The following is a 12,769-nucleotide window of genomic DNA, read 5'->3' as shown; positions in this document are numbered from 1 at the left end:
AGATATTAAAGCAACCCTCTCGGGAGATATAAAAGCCCTTTCTGGAGAAATAAAAGAACTAAAATCTAACCAAGTTGAAATCAAAAAAGCTATTAATGAGGTGCAATCAAAATGGAGGCTCTCACTGCTAGGATAAATGAGGCAGAAGAAAGAATTAGCGATATAGAAGACCAAATGACAGAGAATAAAGAAGCTGAGCAAAAGAGGGACAAACAGCTACTGGACCGCGAGGGGAGAATTCGAGAGATAAGTGACACCATAAGATGAAACAACATTAGAATAATTGGGATTCCAGAAGAAGAGGAAACAGAGAGGGGAGCAGAAGGTATATTGGAGAGAATTATTGGAGAGAATTTCCCCAATATGGCAAAGGGAACAAGCATCAAAATTCAAGAGGTTCAGAGAACCCCCCTCAAAATCAATAAGAATAGGTCCACACCCCGTCACCTAATAGTAAAATTGACAAGTCTTAGTGACAAAGAGAAGATCCTGAAAGCAGCCCGGGAAAAGAAGTCTGTAACGTACAATGGTAAAAATATTAGATTGGCAGCAGACTTATCCACAGAGACCTGGCAGGCCAGAAAGAGCTGGCATGATATATTCAGAGTACTAAATGAGAAAAACATGCAGCCAAGAATACTATATCCAGCTAGGCTATCATTGAAAATAGAAGAGAGATTAAAAAGCTTCCAGGACAAACAAAACTGAAAGAATTTGCAAATACCAAACCAGCTCTACAGGAAATATTGAAGGGGTCCTCTAAGCAAGAGAGACCCTAAAAGTAGTAGATCAGAAAGAAACAGAGACAATATACAATAACAGTCACCTTACAGGCAATACAATGGCACTAATTCATATCTCAATACTTACCCTGAATGTTAATGGCTAAATGCCCCAATCAAAAGACACAGGGTATCAGAATGGATAAAAAAACAAACCCATCTATATGTTGCCTACAAGAAACTCATCTTAAACCCGAAGACACCTCCAGGTTTAAAGTGAGGGGGTGGAAAAGAATTTACCATGCTAATGGACATCAGAAGAAAGCAGGAGTGGCAATCCTTATAGCAGATCAATTAGATTTTAAGCCAAAGACTATAATAAGAGATGAGGAAGGACACTATATCATACTCAAAGGATCTGTCCAACAAGAAGATCTAACAATTTTAAATATCTATGCCCCTAACGTGGGAGCAGCCAACTATATAAACCAGTTAATAACAAAATCAAAGAAACACATCGACAAGAATACAATAATAGTAGGGGATTTTAACACTCCCCTCACTGAAATGGACAGATCATCCAAGCAAAAGATCAACAAGGAAATCAAGGCCTTAAAGGACACACTGGACCAGATGGACATCACAGATATATTCAGAACATTTCATCCCAAAGCAACAGAATACACATTCTCTCTAGTGCACATGGAACATTCTCCAGAATAGATCACATTCTTGGTCCTAAATCAAGTCTCAACCGGTATCAAAAGATTGGGATCATTCCCTGCATATTTTCAGACCACAATGCTCTAAAGCTAGAACTCAATCACAAGAGGAAATTGGAAAGAACCCAAATACATGGAGACTAAACAGCATCCTTCTAAAGAATGAATGGGTCAACCAGGAAATTAACAAGAATTGAAAAAATTTATGGAACAAATGAGAATGAAAATACAACGGTTCAGAATCTGTGGGACACAACAAAGGCAGTCCTGAGAGGAAAATATATAGCGGTACAAGCCTTTCTCAAGAAACAAGAAAGGTCTCAGGTACACAACCTAACCCTACACTAAAGGAGCTGGAGAAAGAACAAGAAAGAAACCCTAAACCCAGCAGGAGAAGAGAAATCATAAGATCAGAGCAGAAATCAATGAAATAGAAACCAAAAAAACAATAGAATAAATCAACGAAACTAGGAGCTGGTTCTTTGAAAGAATAATAAGATTGATAAACCTCTGGCCAGACTTATCAAAAAGAAAAGAGAAGGACCCAAATAACTAAAATCATGAATGAAAGAGGAGAGATCACAACGGAACACCAAGAAATACAGACAATTATAAGAACATACTATGAGCAACTCTACGCCAACAAATTTGACAATCTGGAAGAAATGGATGCATTCCTAGAGACATATAAACTACCACAACTGAACCAGGAAGAAATAGAAAGCCTGAACAGATCCATAACCAGTAAGGAGATTGAAACAGTCATCAAAAATCTCAAACAAACAAAAGCCCAGGGCCAGACGGCTTCCCGGGGAATTCTACCAAACATTTAAAGAAGAACTAATTCCTATTCTCCTGAAACTGTTCCAAAAATAGAAATAGAAGGAAAACTTCCAAACTCATTTTATGAGGCCAGCATCACCTTGATCCCAAAACCAGACAAGGATCCCAACAAAAAAGAGAACTACAGACCAATATCCTTGATGAACACAGATGCAAAAATTCTCGCCAAAATACTAGCCAATAGGATTCAACAGTACATTAAAAGGATTATTCACCACGACCAAGTGGGATTTATTCCAGGGCTGCAAGGTTGGTTCAACGTCCGCAAATCAATCAATGTGATACAACACATTAATAAAAGAAAGAACAAGAACCATATGATACTCTCCATAGATGCTGAAAAAGCATTTGACAAAGTACAGCATCCCTTCCTGAACAAAACTCTTCAACGTGTAGGGATAGACGGCACATACCTCAATATTATCAAAGCCATCTATGAAAAACCCACCGCAAATATCAGTCTCAATGGAGAAAAACTGAAAGCTTTTCGCTAAGGTCAGGAACACGGCAGGGATGTCTGTTATCACCACTGCTATTCAACATAGTACTAGAAGTCCTAGCCTCAGCAATCAGACAACAAAGGAAATTAAAGGCATCCAAATCGGCAAAGAAGAAGTCAAACTATCACTCTTTGCAGATGATATGATACTATACGTGGAAAACCCAAAAGACTCCACTCCAAAACTGCTAGAACTTGTACAGGAATTCAGTAAAGTGTCAGGATATAAAATCAATGCACAGAAATCAGTTGCATTTCTCTACACCAACAACAAGACAGAAGAAAGAGAAATTAAGGAGTCCATCCCATTTACAATTGCACCCAAAACTATAAGATACCTAGGAATAAACCTAACCAAAGAGACTAAGAATCTATACTCAGAAAACTATAAAGTACTCATGAAAGAAATTGAGGAAGACACAAAGAAATGGAAAAATGTTCCATGCTCCTCGATTGGAAGAATAAATATTGTGAAAATGTCTATGCTACCTAAAGCAATCTACACATTTAATGCAATTCCTATCAAAGTACCATCCATTTTTTTCAAAGAAATGGAAACAAATAATCCTAAAATTTATATGGAACCAGAAAAGACCTCGAATAGCCAAAGGAATATTGAAAAAGAAAGCCAAAGTTGGTGGCATCACAATTCCGGACTTCAAGCTCTATTACAAAGCTGTCATCATCAAGACAGCATGGTACTGGCACAAAAACAGACACATAGATCAATGGAACAGAATAGAGAGCCCAGAAATGGACCCTCAACTCTATGGTCAACTCATCTTCGACAAAGCAGGAAAGAATGTCCAATGGAAAAAAGACAGCCTCTTCAATAAATGGTGCTGGGAAAATTGGACAGCCACATGCAGAAAAATGAAATTGGATCATTTCCTTACACCACACACGAAAATAGACTCAAAATGGATGAAGGATCTCAATGTGAGAAAGGAATCCATCAAAATCCTCGAGGAGAACACAGGCAGCAACCTCTTCGACGTCAGCCGCAGCAACATCTTCCTAGGAACATCACCAAAGGCAAGGGAAGCAAGGGCAAAAATGAACTTTTGGGATTTTATCAAGATCAAAAGCTTTTGCACAGCAAAGGAAACAGTTAACAAAACCAAAAGACAACTGACAGAATGGGAGAAGATATTTGCAAATGACATATCAGATAAAGGGCTAGTGTCCAAAATCTATAAAGAACTTAGCAAACTCAACACCCAAAGAACAAATAAGCCAATCAAGAAATGGGCAGAGGACATGAACAGACATTTCTGCAAAGAAGACATCCAGATGGCCAACAGACACATGAAAAAGTGCTCCATATCACTCGGCATCAGGGAAATACAAATCAAAACCACCATGAGATATCACCTCACACCAGTCAGAATGGCTAAAATTAACAAGTCAGGAAATGACAGATGCTGGCGAGGATGCGGAGAAAGGGGAACCCTCCTACACTGTTGGTGGGAATGCAAGCTGATGCAACCACTCTGGAAAACAGCATGGATGTTCCTCAAAAAGTTGAAAATAGAACTACCCTATGACCCTGCAATTGCACTGCTGGGTATTTACCCTAAAGATACAAACGTAGTGATCCGAAGGGGCACGTGCACCCGAATGTTTATAGCAGCAATGTCTACAATAGCCAAACTATGGAAAGAACCTAGATGTCCATCTACAGACGAATGGATAAAGAAGATGTGGTATATATACACAATGGAATACTATGCAGCCATCAAAAGGAATGAAATCTTGCCATTTGCGACGACGTGGATGGAACTAGAGGGTATCATGCTTAGCGAAATAAGTCAATCGGAGAAAGACAACTATCATATGATCTCCCTGATATGAGGGAGAGGAGATGCAACATGGGGGGTTGAGGGGGTAGGAGAAGAGTAAATGAAACAAGATGGGATTGGGAGGGAGACAAACCATAAGTGACTCTTAATCTCACAAAACAAACTGAGGGTCGATGTGGGGAGGGGGTTGGGAGAGGGGGGTGGGGTTATGGATATTGGGGAGGGTATGTGCTATGGTGAGTGCTGTGAAGTGTATAAACCTGGCGATTCGCAGACCTGTACCCCTGGGGATAAAAATATATGTTTATAAAGCTGTAAAAAAAAAAAAAAAAAAGAAAGGATGAATACCCAAGTTTTGTAGCAACATGGATGGGACTGGAAGAGATTATGCTGAGTGAAATAAGTCAAGCAGAGAGAGTCAATTATCATATGGTTTCACTTATTTGTGGAGCATAACAAATAGCATGGAGGACAAGGGGAGATGGAGAGGAGAAGGGAGTTGAGGGAAATTGGAAGGGGAGGTGAACCATGAGAGACTATGGACTCTGAAAAACGATCTGAGAATTTTGAAGGGGTGGGGGGTGGGAGGTTGTGGGCACCAGGTGGTGGGTATTGTAGAGGGCACGGATTGCATGGAGCACTGGGTGTGGTGCAAAAATATGAATACTGTTATGCTGAAAAAATAAAAAATAAAAAAAATAATAAAATAAAATGTCAATCAGAAAAAAAAAAAGAAATATATGTTGGAAATAATCCATGTAAAGTTAGAATCAAAATAACTTCCTTATATCTGACTTTAAAGAGACAGAATATATCAATGTGAAAAGATTTCAGAAAAGGCTAATTCATTTAGAAAGAAAAACAAACTTGAAATAAATATACTGTGAATATAAGTTTGACAAAATACATTCAGGGATTACAACAGTTAACAGATTAAGTATGAATCTTTATATCTTGTTGTATCCTTAAAAGCATAAGCATAGAGCTGTGAGTCCGAAAAATGCAGATAATGCAATGCAGAAGTTGTCAGACACACGCCAGTATCCTTTACACCCATTGGGCAACAGAGACACCAGAAAGTTCTACCTGCACTAAAAATGATCTCTTTGCAAAAAAGAAAAGACAAAGAACAGCAAAGTAAAGCCATTAGTGACAACTACTCTCTAGGTTGAAGTTATGAGAGTAGTTATCAGTGGTAGTGTGAATACGCATTTATTCAACCACTGTCATATATATTCCTTAGCAAAGTTTAGAAAATTTAAATCTTAAGGTAGATTCTTAAAATAAAACAATAACCATTAACCATAATCCACTTTGGGTAGCCTATTTTCCTTTTCATCACTGCTAAGTAAAGCGCGTAGCCCATACGCTTCAGCCTCTCTTCTTCCTCTCAACCAAAGCTGTCTTTGGTTGTCTCAATGTCTTTGGCTGTCTCAAATTTACCTCTTCTTCTCTTTTCCCACTGCCCCTGCCTCTGTCCATGTGTTTTTATCATAGCCACAACTAGTCTTCCTACATTCTGAGGGTTTGGGGGAAGATTTTATTTATTTGAGATAGAGAGCATGAGAGAGAGAAAGCGAGGGAGCACAAGGTGGCAGAGAGAGAGGGAGAAGCAGGCTCCCCGCTGAGCAGGGAGCCTGATGTGGGGCTCAATCCCAGGACCCTGGGATCATGACCTGAGCTGAAAGCAGACACCAAGGCAGCTCCTACATTCTGAGTCTTGTTTCCATAACCCAGAACTGATGACTTCCCTTTATGGCTTTCTTTTGGCTACCAGATAATTCCAATTACCTCACCTGTCCCTGTGTCTTCATTTGTATTCCCTCCTGCTACCTTGAATGTTCTCTAGGACACCCTGCTGAACTCCTTCATTTCCCTCAAGGTTTAACTCAAATGTTACCAACTTTGAAAAACCAAGTGGTCCACATGCATCATTAAGTGACTGTCTTACACTGTCCCTTCAGGACTCATTTCGTACTCTGTAAATATTTCTAGTCATACTTTGCTACAATGTACTCTGATTAGTTGTTTGAGGTATCTCTCCTTTTTAAACCTTGAGCTCCCTAAAGTGAGAGGGACAGCAACCAGCACAGTTGCTGTCACAGGATATACTCAACAACTGTCTGATCAGTAACTGAATGAAAACAAATTCCTTTCTGTCCCACTTTTGCTTTTTCCTGAATCCCATCTGTGCTACTTCTAAAAAACATAGTATTCTCCGCTGAGGTGTATACAATTGTTGAATTCGTCAGACACCTCAACATATACAACATTAGAACCAGATGTTCTACCCAATTCTCAAAATTCCACAAGGTCATCGGGGACTCGTGAAATGGGAATAAACAGGAAATCTTAGTTATAGACTCTCCTAATATTTAGAATGGTCAAGGCTCCAGCAAATCCCACTGTCTCCCATATTTCTCTGATGATGTACCCCCAAGAATCCCAGACTTAGCAGGGGACTGGGAGGTCATCTAGCCCATCTGACCACCTGCACCTTTGTGAGGAGGTTTAGCCATGCAGGTTTCTGAAGCTTCCCTCACACATCATTTGAAAATCAACAAAGATGGCGAGAGTGTGCCACAGAGAGATGCTACGGGGCCACCGAAGTCACACGGGGGAGGCTTTGGACAGCATGCAAGGCAGTTGGCTCCACAGCTGCTACACACATTCACCCACCCAGAAAGTGAAAAAGAATCTGAAACCCCAACGTCAACACAGGGGTAGAAAAGAGTTTCAGAACTCTGCTAACAGCAAGTTGTTACCACTGTGAAGGAAAAAAATCCTGATAAGTAATTTTTGCTGCCAGAGCTCAGAGAAACATAAATCAAATGTCCCCACCGAGATCCACAAAAAGCTCCATCATCTCCTCATGCTGGGAAGCAAACGTCTCCAACACTGGAAACCGCATCAGCTGGATTCACTAGAGACGAGTTAAAGGACCACAAAACGATGCTCACGCAGCACGTGCCCACGGAAACAGAACCGGATTCTCTTCTGTTCTACCACAGACCCTTGTACGTGACCTTGCGCTAAGAGCCTAAGAGAAGAAAAGAAATAATAATAGAATGGTAATGCCTCTGCGCTTCAAAAAGAGTAATTTAAAAAAGATTTTCTCTTTTGGGTGTGAAGGCAGAACACAGCAGGATTGGGAACACACCAGCATGCTGATTGCTGGAGAACACACTGTGTGAGTGAAAGAAAAAGAGCTATTAATACTTTCTAGATGCAGATAGGTGAAATGAATGCATCTGAAATCTAGTTCTGTTAGAAAGAAGAAAAGCACCAGGAGGCGGAGCCAGTCCTTACGCTATATCTGCTGCTATCTGCTCCTCACACCCAATAACATCTTCCTAACAGTTTTCAAGGGACCAGAAACTAATACCTGCCTCATGAGGCGATCTTCTAATAGGGTAATGGAGGCTTGTGACTTTCATGGGCTGCACAAGGGAGAGCTCAGTACTGAGTCCTGGTTCCACTGCCAGCTTTTAGAATTGGAAACAGTTGAAGCTGGTGGACGAGGGAGGTGATGCTGAGGAATGAGTGAGTTTCAGGCATGAGTGAGTAGGGTATCTGCTCTCTGGTGGCCCACCCTCTAGCCCCATCACAACATCATCAATTAACATATAAGTGAGTCAGACAATAACACAGAGTAAACTGAAAAAATGTATGCACATTATGTAAAAGAATTAATAACACCAAGTGTACAAGGAAGAGGTGAAGGCAAGCCGGGATGGGGATCAGGTTGAGAGGAGTCCAGACAGGAGGTATGGTGAGTGGGGGCGGAGCTCCACCTGACCCAGAAAGAGAGGTAAAAGGAGCCGTGAAATGAGCCACAGGAAGAGGGCAGGAGTGCCAGATAAAATATAGGACACCCTTTTTTACCTATTTTGGAGTATAAGTATATCCCAAACACTGCATGGAACATACTTATACAGAAATAAGTAATCTTTGTTTATCTGAAATTCAAACTTAACAGAGCATCTTATGTTTTTATTTAAGTCTGGCAACCGTAAATGAGGGAAATGAAGCCGTGCTGAGAAATGGGGCCTTGGTTGAGAGAGTGACAGTGGACAACCAGCTCCATCACACACACACAGTGAGGTGGGTTTCTTACAGGAAAGAAGAGTATTAAGTTGTCACAGGAGAAGAACTCTACTATGCATGGAGTTAGGCTGTCTTGCAAGGTTGTCATGGGTTCTAACCAAGGAGAGATGACCAAGATCTGAACTGAGCTGGGAGATGAAGGAAAAGGCCTGGAAAGAAAATCCTGTGAGGGGAGAAGTTCAGATCTTTGTCATGAGCAAGTATGTACCGTAGAAAATAATCCTAACACTATAGGCCTTATTGCTCATCCTGATGAGGATGGAAGGGGGGAGCTAACCCAGTCAGAAGAGAAATGCTGAGTAATATAGTAAAGCAACGCTGGATTCTAGGCCATACCCCACAACATTTGGCAAGGTGGGTTATCTTGGCAAACTGGAGGGAGAGGCAGACAGAGAGCGAGAGAGAAAGGGACTCATTCTTCACAGGCACATTTCTTGGAAAAGGAACCAAAGAGGAGGTAGGCCCTTATGTCTGTTATCTGGTATGTCTAAAGCATGAAAAAATGAGGTACCTCATTAATTTGGGTGGAAGAGAAGTTAAACCCAATAGAACAAAAAAATCAAGTTCAATCTAAGTCCACCTAAAGAGATAAGCAACTAAATTACTCTGTAGTTCCTTGAGTACAGATCCTTTACCTCTTTGTTTAGTTTATTCCCAGGTATCTTATAGTTCTTGGTGCTATAGTAAATGGAATCAATTCTCTAATTTCCCTTTCTATATTTTCATTGTTAGTACATAAGAAAGCAACTGATTTCTGTACATTGATTTTGTATCCTGCCACATTACTGAATTGCTGTATGAGTTCTAGTACTTTGGGGGTGGAGTCTTTTGGGTTTTCCATATAAAGTATCATGTCATCTGTGAAGAGAGAGAGTTTGACTTCTTCATTGCCAATTTGAATACCTTTTATTTCTCTTTGTTGATTCATTGCTGTTGCTAGGACTTCTAGTAATATGTTGAAAACAGTGGTGAGAGTGGGCATCCTTGTCATGTTCCTGATCTCAAAGGGAAGGCTGTCAGCTTTTCCCCATTGGGAGTGATATTCACTGTGGATTTTTCATAGATAGATTTTATGAAGCTAATGAATGTTCCCTCTATCCCTATGCTTTGAATAATTTTAATCAGGAACAGATGCTGTATTTTGTCAAATGCTTTTTCTGCATCAATTGAGAGGACCATGTGGTTTTTCTCTCTTCTCTTATTGATTTGTTCTATCATAGTGATTGATTTGTGAATGTTGAACCACCCCTTCATCCCAGCGATAAATCCCACCTGGTCATGGTGGATAATCTTTTTAATGTACTGCTGGATCCTATTAGTTAGGATCTTGTTGAGAATCTTGGTATCCATATTCATCAGGGATATTGGTCTCAAATTCTCCTTTTTGATGGGGTCTTTGCCTGTTTCAGGGATCAGGGTAACACTGGCTTCATAGAAAGGGACCGGAAGTTTTCCTTCTGTTTCTACTTTTTGAAACAGCTTCAGGAGAATAGGTATTATTTCTTCTTTGAATGTTTGGTAGAATTCCCTAGGGAATCTGTCAGGTCCTGGGCTCTTGTTTTTTGGGAGGTTTTTGATCACTGCTTCAATCTCGTTACTAGATATTGGTCCATTCAGGTTGTCAATTTCTTCCTGTTTCAGTCTTAGGAGTTTATAAGTTTCCAGGAATGCATCCATTCCTTCTAGGTTGCTTAACTTACTGGCATATAACTGATAATGATTTCTGATGATTGTTTCTATTTCCTTGGTGTTAGTCATGATCTCTCCCCTTTCATTCATAATTTTATTAATTTGGGTCCTCTCTCTTGTCTTTTGGATTAATTTGGCCAGTGGTTTATTGATCTTATTGATTCTTTCAAAGAAGCAGCTTCTAGTTTCACTGATGTGTTCTACTGTATCTCTAGTTTCTAACTCATCGATCTCTGCCCTAATCTTGATTATTTCCCTTCTTGTGCATGGGGTTGGCTTAATTTGTTGCTGCTTTTCCAGTTCTTTAAGGTGTAAATCTAACCAAAGATGTAAAGGATCTGTACTCAAGGAACTACAGAACACTCATGAAAAATTGAAGAAGACACAAAAAGATGCAAAAACATTCCATGCTCATGGATTGGAAGAATAAACATTATTAAAATGTCTATACTGTCCAGAGTAATCCATACTTTCAATTCCATCCCAGTCAAAATTCCACTGGCATTTTTCAAAGAGCTGGAACAAATAATCCTAAAATTTGTATGGAACCAGAAAAGACCCTGAATTGCTAAAGAAATGTTGAAAAAGAAAAACAAAACTGGGGACATCACATTGCCTGATCAGGCTTTACTACAAAGCTGTGATCACCAAGACAGCATGGTACTGGCACAAAAACAGACACATAGACCAGTGAACAGAGTAGAGAGCCCATATATGGACCCACAACTCGATGGTCAAATAATCTTCAACAAAGCAGGAAAAAGATATCCAGTGGAAAAAGACATACTCTTCAATAAATGGTGCTGGGAAAATTGAACAGCTGTTTAGAAGAATGAAACTTGACCATTCTCTTACACCATACACAAAGATAAACTTGAAATGGATAAAAGATCTTAACATGAGGCAGGAGTCTATCAAAATCTTAGAGGAGAACACAGGCAGTAACATCTTTGACATCGGCTACAGCAACTTCCTTCAAGACATGTCTCCAAAGCAAAAGGAAACAAAAGCGAAAATGAAGTTTTGGAACTTTATCAAGATAAAAAGCTTCTGCACAGCAAAGGAAACAGTCAACAAAACAAAGAAGCAACCCACAGAATGGGAGAAGATACTCGCAAATGACACTACAAAGGACTGGTATCCCAGATCTATAAAGTACTCCTCAAACTCAACACCCAAAAAAACAGATAATCATGTCAAAAAATGGGCAGAATACATGAACAGACACTTCTCCAAAGAAGACATACAAATGGCTAACAGACACAGGACATCATCATTAGTCATCAGGGAGATTCAAATCAAAATCACACTGAGATACTACCTTATACCAGTTAGAATGGCAAAGATTAACAAGACAGAAAACAATAAATGTTGGAGAGGATGTGGAGAAAGGGGAACCCTCTTACACTGTTGGTGGAAATGCAAGTTGGTGCAGACACTTTGGAAAAGAGTGTGAAGATTCCTTAAAAAAAAGTAGAGCTACCTTATGACCCTGCAATTGCACTACTGGGTATTTATCCCAAAGATACAGATGTAGTTGAAAGGAAGGGCCATATGTACACTAATGTTCATAGCAGCAATGGCCACAATCGCCAAACTGTGGAAAGAGCCAAGATGCCCTTCAACAGATGAACAGATAAAGAAGATATGGTCCATATATACAATGGAATATTATGGCTCCATTAGAAAGGATGAATACCCAACTTTTGTATCAGCTTGGATGGGACTACAGGAGATTATGCTGAGTGAAATAAGTCAAGCAAGGAGAGTCAATTATTATATGGTTTCACTTACTTGTGAAGCATAAGGAATTACATGGAGGACATTAGGAGGAGGAAAGGATAAGTGAATTGGGGTAAATCAGAGGGGAAGATGAAGCATGAGAGACTGTGGAATCTGAGAAACAAACTGAAGGTTTTGAGGGGAGAAGGGCGGGGGAATGAGTGAGTCTGGTGGTGGGTATTAAGGAGGGCATGTATTGCATGGACCACTGGGTGTTGTGCATAAACAATGAATCCTGGAACACTGAAAAAATAAAATTAAATTTTTTTAAAAAGACAATTAATTTACTCTGAAAAAATAAAAAATAAAAGCCATTCATTTATTCATTCACTCAACAAAGTGCCTCCAAGCACTAACTACATTCCAGGTACTGTGCCTGAGGAAACAACAAAAATCTTAGTGACAAGTAACTCACCAAAGTTACTAGTGACCTGGCACCTTTAGAACATGTAACCAACACTTTACGAAGAAGTTGTGAAATTAAAAAGGGCCTTGAGGTAGAAAGGAAAAATGGGGAAGACTGTAATAAACGCTTTTATTGGCCTCCCAGGAGAGGCTGTGATGCAATACAGAGCAAAATCTTCTTAAAATTCAAGTAAAATT

General features: G+C 39.8%; 1 protein-coding gene across 2 annotated transcripts in view; it reads right to left on the bottom strand.

Moving 5' to 3' along the window:
• Positions 1 to 12,769, bottom strand: part of SLC35F1 (solute carrier family 35 member F1) — a 403,322-nt gene that overhangs the window by 324,752 nt on the left and 65,801 nt on the right. The gene's annotated exons all lie outside the window — the stretch shown is intronic.

Source organism: Lutra lutra, chromosome 6 (assembly GCF_902655055.1).
Source record: "Lutra lutra chromosome 6, mLutLut1.2, whole genome shotgun sequence".
Classification (NCBI taxonomy): domain Eukaryota; kingdom Metazoa; phylum Chordata; class Mammalia; order Carnivora; family Mustelidae; genus Lutra; species Lutra lutra.
This window is presented reverse-complemented; position numbering and strand designations above follow the sequence as displayed.